At 36.0% G+C, this 12259-nt stretch overlaps 1 long non-coding RNA gene across 1 annotated transcript in view; it reads left to right on the top strand.

Annotated features, from left to right (window-relative positions):
• Nucleotides 1-11722, top strand: part of LOC140843360 (uncharacterized) — a 64340-nt gene extending 52618 nt beyond the window's left edge. The window contains exons 2-3 of the long non-coding RNA XR_012121034.1: nt 2791-2964; nt 11370-11722. This is a non-coding gene — a long non-coding RNA (uncharacterized lncRNA). The remainder of the gene's footprint in view (nt 1-2790; nt 2965-11369) is intronic.
• Nucleotides 11723-12259: the final 537 nt, after the last annotated feature.

The following is a 12259-nucleotide window of genomic DNA, read 5'->3' as shown; positions in this document are numbered from 1 at the left end:
GAAATGTGACATTAATACACTATACATATTGTCTTTTATCATGAGGACAAAATAAAAGCTAACATCTGAGTAAAGTCTAATATTTCAAAGCAGATGTGGATATCATTGAAAATTTTACTATTTGTACTCCTCCCTCTTTCCCTTCTCATCCTTCCTCCTTTCCTCTCTCTCTTTTTTCTTCCTTCCCTCTAATAGATGGACTAATCATATATAAAAGAAAAGATCCAAAGACCAAAATGATTTTTGGTTCTGTTCCTTTAAGTAACTAAATCCAACGTTTTGATTGGTCAGAAATGACTTCCTATCTTACTATCACCTCTGACAGCTACACATGGGAAGTTGTGTCTTTATTTATCTATTTTTATTTCTTCCATTAGTGTCTAAATAGCAGCAGCTTGTACTGAATTACTGTAGGGATTGTCTCTCCTCCTTTCAAAAGAAAGTTATTCATTACACTACCTTGCCTTTACCAAGAGACATGTTCTCAGCTTCATGATGGCTGGCAGCCAGAGAAGCAATTTCCTTTCCTTTAAAAGGGGTTGGAAAGCATCTGATTATATCGGGAAGAGGTATTTTAGTTTTCAAGGTGAAAGAACACTTGCTTCTTTTACAGATAATGGAAGAAATAAGATACATTAGTGAAAGGCAGAGAACATACCAAGTAAAAACATCCAGGAAGGGTGGAACATAGCCTGTCCACTTGTTTTCTCAGTGTAAATTAGCAGAGTGGAGTAAAAATACTAGTTTTCTCCTTATGACTCAAATAATTCAGCTTTTAAGACAGGTTTTTCTTGAACATATTTTCTATACTGGAACAACCGATAGTACAATATTTATTACTTAGAAGGTCTTAAATTTTGTTTCCCTGTCTCAGACTAGTATTATATGCTTGGAATGGGTGTTACAACATTAGAAAAAAAAATTCCTAACATTTTACCCTACTTTTTAGGATTTGTTTAAGAAAAGAAAACATGAAGTTTCCTGGAATTAACAAATATAAGATTAATAGCTATGGAAGTTATCCCTAACTTCTGTGAATCTAAGGTAGAACAATTTAAATGAAAAAACGCTCAGCCCACAGTATATTCACTTTATGTGTTGTGTACCCTTGCCCACATATCCTTTACACCAACACTGTCCAATAGGAATATAATGTGAACCACAAATATGAGCCACCTATGTCATTTTTAATTTTTACAGTAGGCACATTAAAAAAAAAAGGCAAAACTAAACCTGTGATACATTTTTTAACCTAATATCCAAAGGCGATCATTTCAATATGTAATCAATGCATATATTATGAGACATTATATGTATATATATATCTATATATCTATATTTATACTGAGTCTTCAAAATCTGCTACATACAGATTTTACATATATTTCAACTCAGACTAGTCATCTTTCCAGTGTTCAATAGCCACAAATGTCCAGCAGCTACCATACCGGACAGCACAGCTCTATGTTTTCTTTACTCAATTTCTACACTATTTCCCCCTCAAGTTTGTTTCTAGAATCACATCTTCAACTTTTCGATCTTTCTGGTAAATCTTCTGTGCCTACTTTGGGGAAGACATATGAAGTCTCCACCCTCCTGTCTATATGACCCCTTTATAAGCCAGGCTACCCAGTGTTTACTTAGGAATTTAGCAACTCTGTGTGTAGATAATTCACACATTACTCCATTTACTTCTAACGTCTATTCCAATCTATTTCTTTGAGGAAGCTATTTGACACTTTGTAAATCAAAATCTCAGAGGCCCGGCATTGAAATGGGTGAAACAGAGAAATGTTAACCAGATGCTCTCAAAGCTCTTCTGAATCTTTACTATTATTTGACTCCAGGGTTCTTCGTATCAACAACTCAGACTCAACACTGTGAAAGTGGCTGCCTCACTCGGTGTCCATTTTTCCCATTACAGTGGATTATTTCTCTATGTACAGAGTACCTTAAGGCTGTCTTCTATCTAATATATTTCCGTCAGTTCTTCTTCCATCATGTATCAGCTGTCTCTAGACACCAATCATTGCTCCAGAATTTTTGTGGGTGTTATTCCATTGCTCATGTTGTCTCTCTCTAGTGTTTAAGTTTGTTGGAAGTATCACATCATAAGCTTTGACTACAAATTTATGGAGATAGAGAAAGAATAGATGTCCTAAGGTTGTATATGTGAAAGAATATAAACTAGACATTGGGGAATTAAAATTGGAAGCCCAACCCTTAAGTTTAAAATCAGTCTGACGATGAGCAGTAAATGGCCTGATATAGAAGTCCTCAAAGAAGCTAGAGCTAATGCAGAAATACGTGAATTAAAACTTTGATGTATTTTTTTATCATCAGATAGATTCTGTACTTCTAAGATTCAAATTATGAAATGCTCTGATAATGAAGTAGTTTAAATGGCGTAAAGTTTGAATTTTATAATCTATTATAAAGTCTAGTCTGTGAAATTTGTACAGCCATTGTGATCATGGAATATTTTCAAAATACGCCATATATTGCCATCTCAACTGCAGCACAGCCAGGTCCCATGAAGGACTGGAACATCATTCACCCTGTCCAGTGTAGAGTACACAGCAGCCCTTTCAGTATCAATGACATTATTACCACCCAGCACTGTACCATCATTTCATCATTCCTCAGAAGGCCCTTCCTATTCTAGGCACGGCAGCAATGCTCATGATTTAGTGTTCTCTAATGCTTCCATGGCTACTACCGTAACTATATCTGCTGTTGGTGCTGTTGTCTTATGTTTAACATTCAGAGATAATTGAATTATATATACAGGAGTCCTCCCATATCGGTGGTTTCACTTTCTGAGGTTCCAGTTACTCATGATTAACCTCGGTCAGAAGTTGATGATCTGCTTTCTGATGAATCCTCAGAAGATCAGTTGCAGCCTGACACTACATCACAGTGCCTGCGTCATTCACCTCACTTCATCTCATCACAAGAAGAAGGGTGAGTACAGCATAATAAAATATTTTCTGAGAGAAACCATGTTTATAGAACTTTATTACAGTATATTGTTATAGTTCTATTTTATTATTAGCTATAGTTATTAATCTTTTACTATGATTAACTTACAAATGTAAGTTTATCATAGGTATGTATGTATAGGAAAAAACATAGTATATATGGAGTTTGCTATTATTCGTGGTGTCAGGTATCCAGGAGGGGCCTTGGAACATATTCCCCATGGATAAAGGGGAACCACTCTATCGCATATCTGATATGGAACAACTTTCCTACTTGGTGTTCTCCAGAATTCTACATAGGGAGACAGCTTCCTTTATGTCTAATCTAGGGGTGGCTTATCCATTAGTCCATTCAATTATGGTAGGAGTTTCACTGTCATATAACTCAAAGCATAGTGACTTCATGCAAAAAACTGTCTAGAGCTGCTCTGCCCAGTGCAATGGTTATGTAGAGGACACTTACGGCTTTGTGACTTTTCAAGGGCAAGCACCTACTATCCTCTAGGAACTCACTGAAACACTGGTGTTATAAAAAAAAATAGGACACAGATTCTATACTAAAGGAGGTCACAGCCCAACATAGAAATGCAAAAATTTTCTTTGCTCAAAGTACAGTTATGCAGAGAGAGAGAGGTGGAAGTGCTATGAAGTAGTGATTAAATTTAGTTGGGAGAGTCCAAGAAGGCTTCATAGACAAATTGATTTTGAAGAAGCATCTTAATTGCAGATGCTGCTAGTTGGGTGTGGAGATAGGGAAGGCAAGGGGAATGCAACTCAAGAATGATGATGCAATCTGAATGGAAGTGCAAACGTGCAACCTGGGAGCTGGAACAAGTGGATTATGGCTGAAGTGTAGCATGAAAAGTAGTACAACAAGAGATAAGGTGGGGTAAGTAGCTACTGGCCTGATTATTGAAGGCCATGTGCTGATAATAGGTTTGGACTTTATTCTATAGGTAATGGGAAGCTAGTAAAAGGTTTCAAGCCATAGAGTAAAATGATAAGATTTGTATTTTAGATTAGATAACCCCTGATAGCAGTGTAGAAGATAAATTATGAGTTAGACATTCAAGAAACCTGAAAAATGATACTGGGGGGCATATTAACCACTGTTTGTGAAAGCGCTTGTGAAATGAGGTTTTGAAAAAAGACAGCAATGGATGGAACAAAGGGATGCAGCATATAAAAGGAGGAGGATTAGCAACATCCAAGTGTAGGTGACTGGTGTGAGGCTAAGGCGGAAGGTGTAGTCTAAGACTATTCGCAGGTTTGGTCCTCTCTCTCTACATGAATCATGGTGGTTTTCAGGAAAAAATGGGAAGCCAAAAGGACAAAGAAAATTCTGTGCACAATTCTCATCATTTCAAGAGCTCCAATCAAGGAGGTACAGTAGGCATCTGGGTATTTGTTTAATTAAAGTTGTGGATGAGAATGTCAGAGAATGTCTAGAGAAAAGAGGAGAAGATCAAAGACAAAGTTGCAGGACTCTAAGCTTTAAGAAATGGGCAATTAGAAGAGACTGAGGCATACTGAGAGAGGTAGGTGGAAACTAAGAGAGTAGCAGATGGGTTAGCAATGCCAAGGAGTGCGCATGGGTCAAATGAAATAGGGACTGAAAACAACCCACTAGGAAATAGTGACATTTGCTGGAACACTTACAGGGCCATGGGAGGAGAAAAATTTATTTTAATTTTTAAAAACTTGAAGAAGTAAATGTGAGAGTGGAGTCAGCAGTTTCAGATCTTTCTTTTGAAGGCTTGACTGTCAAGGGGCAAGCTTGTATAATTTTTGCAGTAGGTATCAATGGAGACGATGAGATCGGGTCTGATTATCTTGATTACTTAATCTATAAAATGGGAGAGTCATTCTGAGCATGTTTATTGCCCATGAATTAGGAGCCAAAACTTGGAGAGAAAAATTATACAGAAAGAGGATACAACCATTGGATTAAGTTCATATACAAGAGTAAAACTTAGCTTTGAGGAAGAAAAAAAAAGGAACTTCCTTTAATATTAAAGACAGGTGATAGGATAAGTGAAAACTCTTTTATTTAAAACCTGAAGATAGCAGTTTCTGAGAGTGTTTCATAAAATGATATGTGCAAAGGTACTCAACACATGTGATATAATTAATGCTGATTTATTTATTTGCCCCACACCTTATAATTTTCTTTTTTTAATACTTGTATCTTATAATTGAATTTCCCCAAATTTTTCCTGGTACCAGAATATTCTCTCTGATTAAACCATTAGTATAGATTCTGGTTTCAGTTACTACCATTGCATTACTTTATCCACCTTAATGTTCAACAGCCATAGACCTGGTTAATTTTAAGTTGGAGTTTCTTTCTCTAAGCTCAGAACTTGTTCCATGCTGTTCCAATATGGCATACCATTTCTTAAAAAAAAGTTAATGCTTGAAGTCCAATAAAATTATTTCTTAAAATACTTTAAAAATAGATATGGTAACTAGACACTGAGAAGTGACTGGTGTTTACTGTTGGGGAGGGGTTGTGGTGGGTGGGTGGGGAGAGCAAGGGGGATGAAAAGGCACAAAACGTCCTCTGTCATAATATAAGGGGATGGCAGTACAGCCTGGAGAATACAGCTGACGATTCTGTAACATCTGCCTCTGTTGACAGATAGTAAGTTCACTAGTGGGGATGAGGATTTAATAATATGGGTAACTATTGAACCACTGTGCTGTATAGTTGAAACCAATATAAGATTGTATATCAGCAATACTGCAATAAAACAAACCCCAAAACCAATAAATCAATAAATATGGTAACAAGTAAGGAAGCAAAATAAGCAAGTGTATAATTTTGACAAAATTTACATTGCAGTATTTCTACAAGGCCTTTAATGAATACAGTGTCTATTCCCCTCTCCTTTTTTCTACCTCTCCCAACCAATTTCAAATCTTTTCTTCATTTTTTTGGTATTCACCTATATAATTCTGAAAAAGTAGTTTTAAATATAGCTATACTTTTCCAGTTTTTGACATTATGTACTCACTACAGTGAAAGATGAATATCTAATCATTTTACATTCCCAAGCTCCTTCACTTTTTCTCCCATTTTTTTCAGCATGTTTATTTTGGTTTTTATCAATAATCAGGTTTCACATTATTGTGAATGTGTATTTTTCACAGCTAGTCTGTATAAGTTATATTTATATTTCCATCCTTGGATACTCTTTTTTTTTGGTTTTGCCTTTGAGTTGAAAATTGATGTCCGGTTTTAGTTGTTTTATTTTCTATATACTTATCACTAATTCATTCCCAAACAGTACAAAGTATAGATGTCTTCCTAATATTTTAAACATACTTGCATTTCTAATAATTTTTTTAGAGTTATCTTTCTAGGAGGATTTTTCTCCTCCTGGCTTCCTCTGGACTTACTGCTCTCTCTGCCCTTTGATTAGCTATTGTTGTTTTAGGATTGCCTTTCACCTAGAAATCTCATTGTTTTTCACCCCCATTGAATACCTTATGTGTAAATTCATGTCTTTCTTTTCCTTGGTTTACATCCTTATTTTGGTGACATGTCTTCCATTAATTTCCTGAGAAGGAGCTAATGGGGGATCAAGTTTGTGGTACCTTGTAAGTAGGAATGTCTTTATTCCACTTTCATACTTCATCCCAGTTGTGCTGCTATAAAAATGTAGGATACCAATAATATTCATCATTTTAAAGTTATGGTGTTCTTTTTTCCTTGCTTATATGTTTAGTGTTGCTGACAAGTTTGAGGCCATTCTGATTTTGTTCTCTCTGGAAGTTTTGTCCATATTCTAAATGTTAACGTGATATATATTGTTGTGGGCCTTTTTTGTTTTTTTTCTTTTCATTGTGTTAGGCATTCCATGGACTTTTCCCTCTGAAATTCAGTTTTAGAACATTTTGCTAAACAATCTTCTTACTGTAATTTCTTCTCTTGCTGATTTTCCTATTATTCAGATAATGAACCTCTTAGATTGGTGTTCTAATTTTCTTCTTCCTGTTAAATTTTCTACATGTAGATATTTTATTGTATTTTCTTAGCAGTTTCCTTAAGTTAAAATTAAACATTTTCTAGTTAATTTTCTCTTAATGCTGCTATCCTATTTCTAATTTCCAGAAGTTTTCCTTTATTTGTCTGGGTATTTATTTTTGTAACATCATGACCTTTTTTTTCATGGAAGTAAACCTTTCTATCTCTGGGAAGCTACATGTTACACACACATAAACACACATTTGAAGTTTTCTTCTGCTTCCATCACTCTGTTTTCTTCAAATTTGTTATTTCTATTTGTTTGGTCTCTGTCTGTCACGATAGAGGCTTTCCTCAAGTATCTAGGAATCTTTGGCTGCTCATGAATATGTAAGAATGAGTCACTAAACATCTGAGTAGCTATTTATGGGCTTGTCACCTAGTTCACCTCCATGGTGGGTGATCTGGCCCTGCTCTTTGGTCAGAGAACTCCTGAAAATCAGTTAATAATTTTCAGGTCTTTTCTCAGTCTGGTTTGAGTCCTCTGAGAAGAATTATCCAACCTCCCACCAGGAAGGTCTAATACTGCCTTCTAGTTTCTTAGACTTGGGGAAGGGGAGAGATCAGAGTGATTCCAGGATTCAGCGTGCAGCCCACTGAAATCTTAAAGGCTGAGCTGGGCCCTGTGATGTCTACTCCAGCACCCCTGTGGCTCCACTTGGACAAAAAGCAAACCGCAGCCTTCTTGAGGGGAAGAGGAAGTCACCTGGCCATCTGGGATGGAGTTAGGGACCTGGTTCTCTACTTGCGGACATTCAACAGTCCTCCTGTATCCCCACCTTTATCTTCAGGTTCATGGTTGTCTGGTGCTGGAGGATTTCTGAATTTTGCAGTATGAATCATTTTGCCTCTGCTTCTTGATGTTTTCTGTGGAGTCTTGGAATTCACCTTTCCTTAGGCTAAGGCAGTTACTAATTGTCTATTTGTGTCCTAGCTTTCAAAATTGTGTTGCTATTACCTTTTCTTATATGACATTTGTATTTGTCATTTAATGCTTTAAAATCCACTTAGTTATTTTAGAAGCATGTCATGAGGAAACAGAGGTAAGCATGTGTTGGTTCTGCTGTATAATCTAGAGCATTTGGAACATATAATTTTTGGATACAACCTCTTAACATACAGCATTATTTATTAGAAACACTGCTCTAAGCATGGAAGTCACAACTTCTGTATGTTTTGTAAAATGCAAAAAACTCCAACAACATAAGTTTCTAAAGGTGATAAAATTTCAGTCATGAATCTCTTTAGTAACAAGCAATCTATGTCTATTTTTATGTGCCTCACACATTTCTTAATAACCATGAGGGGATTATAGTATTCTCAGTGGATCAATTCCATACTTCTTATTAATCATTCTTGCTTTTATAATGCTGGAAGTGCCTAAATATCTCCTCATTGCAGCTGCATATCCATAGTCCAAAACATTCTTTCCAGTATGACTTGATTATCCTCATCAACTTTGTAACCACCTACATATGTGAGGTGAAAGAGTGCAGAAATCAATCTTGCCATCTGTAAAAGTGGATTCAGAGGTCTAATGTGAATTCGGATGAAAACAGCGCTCTAGTTGTGAGAAGCAGTTGATGTGTGTTGCTCATCCTATAACTGAAGCACTAACACAAAATGTAAATTAGACTAAAACTCTTTTGAAACATGACTGCTCCTCATTTTCAAAAACTTGATTAAATATTCAGTAACTTCAAAGAAAAGCCGAGTGTTGAGCCCAAGGAGTAGACCTAATAGTAAATGTGAAAACCAAGGCAAAGAAGATGAAAATACCTGTGTCTAGTGATGTCAGTATGGTTTCAAACCAATATGCCAGGAGAAAAGAATGAACAACGTGTAGATTAGGACTGAAGAACTGCCTCCATTCTTATAAGATGCAATGCTGAGGTTTGAATCATTTCTATCTGAGCTCAAATCATTCACGTCAGTGAATGGTTTTTATAGGAGACCTCACTATGGCAAAGGAAACTGCAGAAGGAAACAGAGTTCCCTTGAGGGCTAACCTCCCTTTTTCAATTAATGGGATATGTGCCTGAATAAAGCCTCAGTTAAAAAAATGAACACAAAAACAAAATTTGAGGTTAGAAAAAACATACATTTTTTCCAAATAGCCTTCCTCCTAAATGAGCACCTAGGATTCCATTAATTTCTTAAAAAAATTTTACTTGAATTTTTCCCCAAAACAGTTTATATGTTTTACTGCCACTTGTCCCTCCCTAAAGAAAAAAACACCTTGTTATTTCTACTGCATGGCACAGAAAATTAAACACAACAGAAAGACTGGTAGGAAGAGAGAGAAGAGTGGTGAGATGCTCCGAAATTAAGTCAGAACAAAACTGAGAACCATTCCTTTTTCTTTTCTCTTGGCTTTAATTCAAAACTTGCACTCTTAAATTAGCATAGAAACATATTAATTAAGTGCTTAATAGCATGCAATTCCATTAGGTAAGTTATAAAGAAAATGAAAGCAATATTTCTAGTTACATCCAACTCTGTACTTTAAAGACAAGACAGAAAGCAAAGCAACAAATTAAAATTAGAAAATAAAAGCATTACACAAAAAATCTAAAGAAAGTGCAATGCAGAACCAACTATAAGGGGAAAAAAGATGTTAATTTAAAAATCAGTAGGACTATTTTCATATGTTGATTTATGAACTTTGAGAGATACATAATAAACTTTAGTAATTTGCCGAAATTGGTGCAATTTTTCAATTCCATTTAATCTAAGAAGGTAAAAACTGCATAATGTTGACCACAGTTGAATCAGATTTCACTACATAGGTCAGTTATCTATCCTTCATCCATTGTTTTATTAATTCACTTTAAGAGCAATTACTTAGTGTTTATTGTCAGTTTTGTGTCAGGACATTGGAAAGGAAAAACACATGGCCTTTATTCTTCAGGAGCTCAGACAGTTGGCAAGGCAAAGACAAAACAGCAGAACTGCCTGGTGGTAAGTTGGTCCAGGGACGGGATGTTAAGTGTGTGGGGGAGGGTTAGGGAAGGGTTCAGGACTCATGCTTGATTTCAATCTAAGTGTGACTAAGTTCTTAACAATAAATCCGTGGAGGAACTATGACAGGTGGGAGAAAATGTGCAACAGCAGAGATCATGAAAGGGCATGGATAGTTTTTGGAAACCATGCCACAATCACTGTAGATTTTCAGGAAGTGTTAGGAGATGAAATACAAGAAAGGTGTTTGAAGGGTCAAGGAATTTGTGCTTTAGTATAGGTATTGAGGAGTCACCTAAAGATTTTTAAGAGAAAGGTGGGAATGATTGACTTTGTCTTTGGAAAGATCGGGAAGCACCTCGAAGGGAGAACTGGAAAGGATTGAGCATTTAGGCAGAGAGAAAAGTGAGTAGGAATCATAATAAGAGAGGAATGGCTTTGAGAAATATTGAATAGTTAAAGCTATCAGGTCTTCATCATTAATTAGGTTCAGAGAAAAAGGAACCAAGAGTGATTACATGGTTTAGTTTGGCCAAAGGGTGACTGATGTTTCTATTACTCAGATAAGGAGATGAGGAGAAGCAGAGGGAAGATATTGAATTTGTTTTGTGCAAATTGGATACTTTAACAATATAGAGTACAATAATTTACTGAAATACAAACACCAGCAGAGACTTTTGGAAAAAAATAGCTTAGTCCTCTAAATTAGTCCTTTTGTAAAACCCTGGAAATGTGTTACCCCAACTGATCTCCAGAATCTGTACATCTACCTTCCCCATTCCGGGATTCAGATATTATTTAAATCTACTTTCTCTGGAACTTTGTCTTTGGCAAATAGCCTGAAGAAGTATATAAATTTAGGAAAGTCTTTGCAGATGGAAATTCTGCTTTCCTCATTTTATTGCCATTTAATGTTCTTCCCCTTTCTTGACTATGAAGAGGAAGAATTCAATGAGAGGACAACTTTTGGTTTGAGCGTTGCCTTATAGTTACTGGATTTATTTAGTCATCACAATACTAAAGGATGTGCCTAAAAATTACCTTATATTCCCCAACATAATATTGTTGATCTCTCTTTTTCTTCTCCCCATTTTGGACCAGAGACTAGACAAATGCTGACGAGACAGTCCAGTCTAGAAAAACATAGTTGCCAACTCTGATTTAGGGAGGAGTGGAAAGACTCCTCAAAGGAAAATGGGAATTTAACCTCAAGATAGCAGTTTCCATGTGTGAGTGGGTTTTAAATCCTCCAAAAGAAAAAAAGAAATAACAGAAAAAATCATTTACAGGATTTAGGATGATAAGTTTATTTTTAGGGAAGCTACTTAAAATAGCGATTTCTTGCTTGGGTATATTTGTACTAGCGCAAATAATTAAACTTTTTTTTTTTTTTGCAGGCCTCAGAATTTTCCATCAATACTTTAGAAGGAGTTAACTGAGCTGACAGATTTGATTACCCAAAATGGTCAGTCTCATTTTTTATTTCATTTTGACATAAGACTTGGCACAAGTCTATTACAAGCTATGCTCATTTATTGCTTCAGTTCTAAGTTATAAATCTGGTTTACATCTACGGAAAATGCAGTGTAGAACTGAAGACATGTCCAATTATCTGGGCAATTTGTTTTATGAACTTATACCAAATTAAACAGAAAGCATAGCCAGTATTCGTTCTTCCTCTGTGGGCTGCAAATCAGTTAGAAAAAACCTTCTTGAACAGGGGCATTGAAAGTTCTGGCTATTTCGACTGTTTCCTGAATGTGTTCTGATTAAAACAGGATCTGAAAGCCTGATGGATAGCCTGTGTTTCCTTCCTTAACGTCACAAATACACTCAGAATGTTGACTCCTCTGAAAGGTGAAATTGCTGAGCTGGATTGTATGGCCTCCAGCAGTTCATCTTCATTAGAGAAAATGATTTGGCTAAGCACTTAAATCATGGATATGCAAGGCTGGTTTTCTCAGGAAATAGTTATTGGGAGGGATTTTGTAAGTCTCTCATCTACAAAAGTGAAATGAAATTCAGCCTATGATGGGCAATCAAGATGTAGTATTATGTGTATATGATTTTGGACTTTTACAAATTGAGTGACTCACTCAATCATGCAAACTATGTAAAGTTGAATTATTAAGCATTTGTATGCTGGCAATAAAGAAGAGGGTACTACCCCCAGGATATAAGATTATGACATTATTGGGGGTGATGGTTGGTAACTCTGTGGTCTGCTATTTTGGTTCTATTCTGTTTTGGGGAGGGAGGCTGGTGAATTAAAAGAGAACAAAGCAGT

Source organism: Manis javanica, chromosome 9, assembly GCF_040802235.1.
Source record: "Manis javanica isolate MJ-LG chromosome 9, MJ_LKY, whole genome shotgun sequence".
Lineage (NCBI taxonomy): Eukaryota > Metazoa > Chordata > Mammalia > Pholidota > Manidae > Manis > Manis javanica.
Note: the sequence above shows the minus strand (reverse complement) of the source record. Positions and strands in the feature narration are given on the sequence as shown.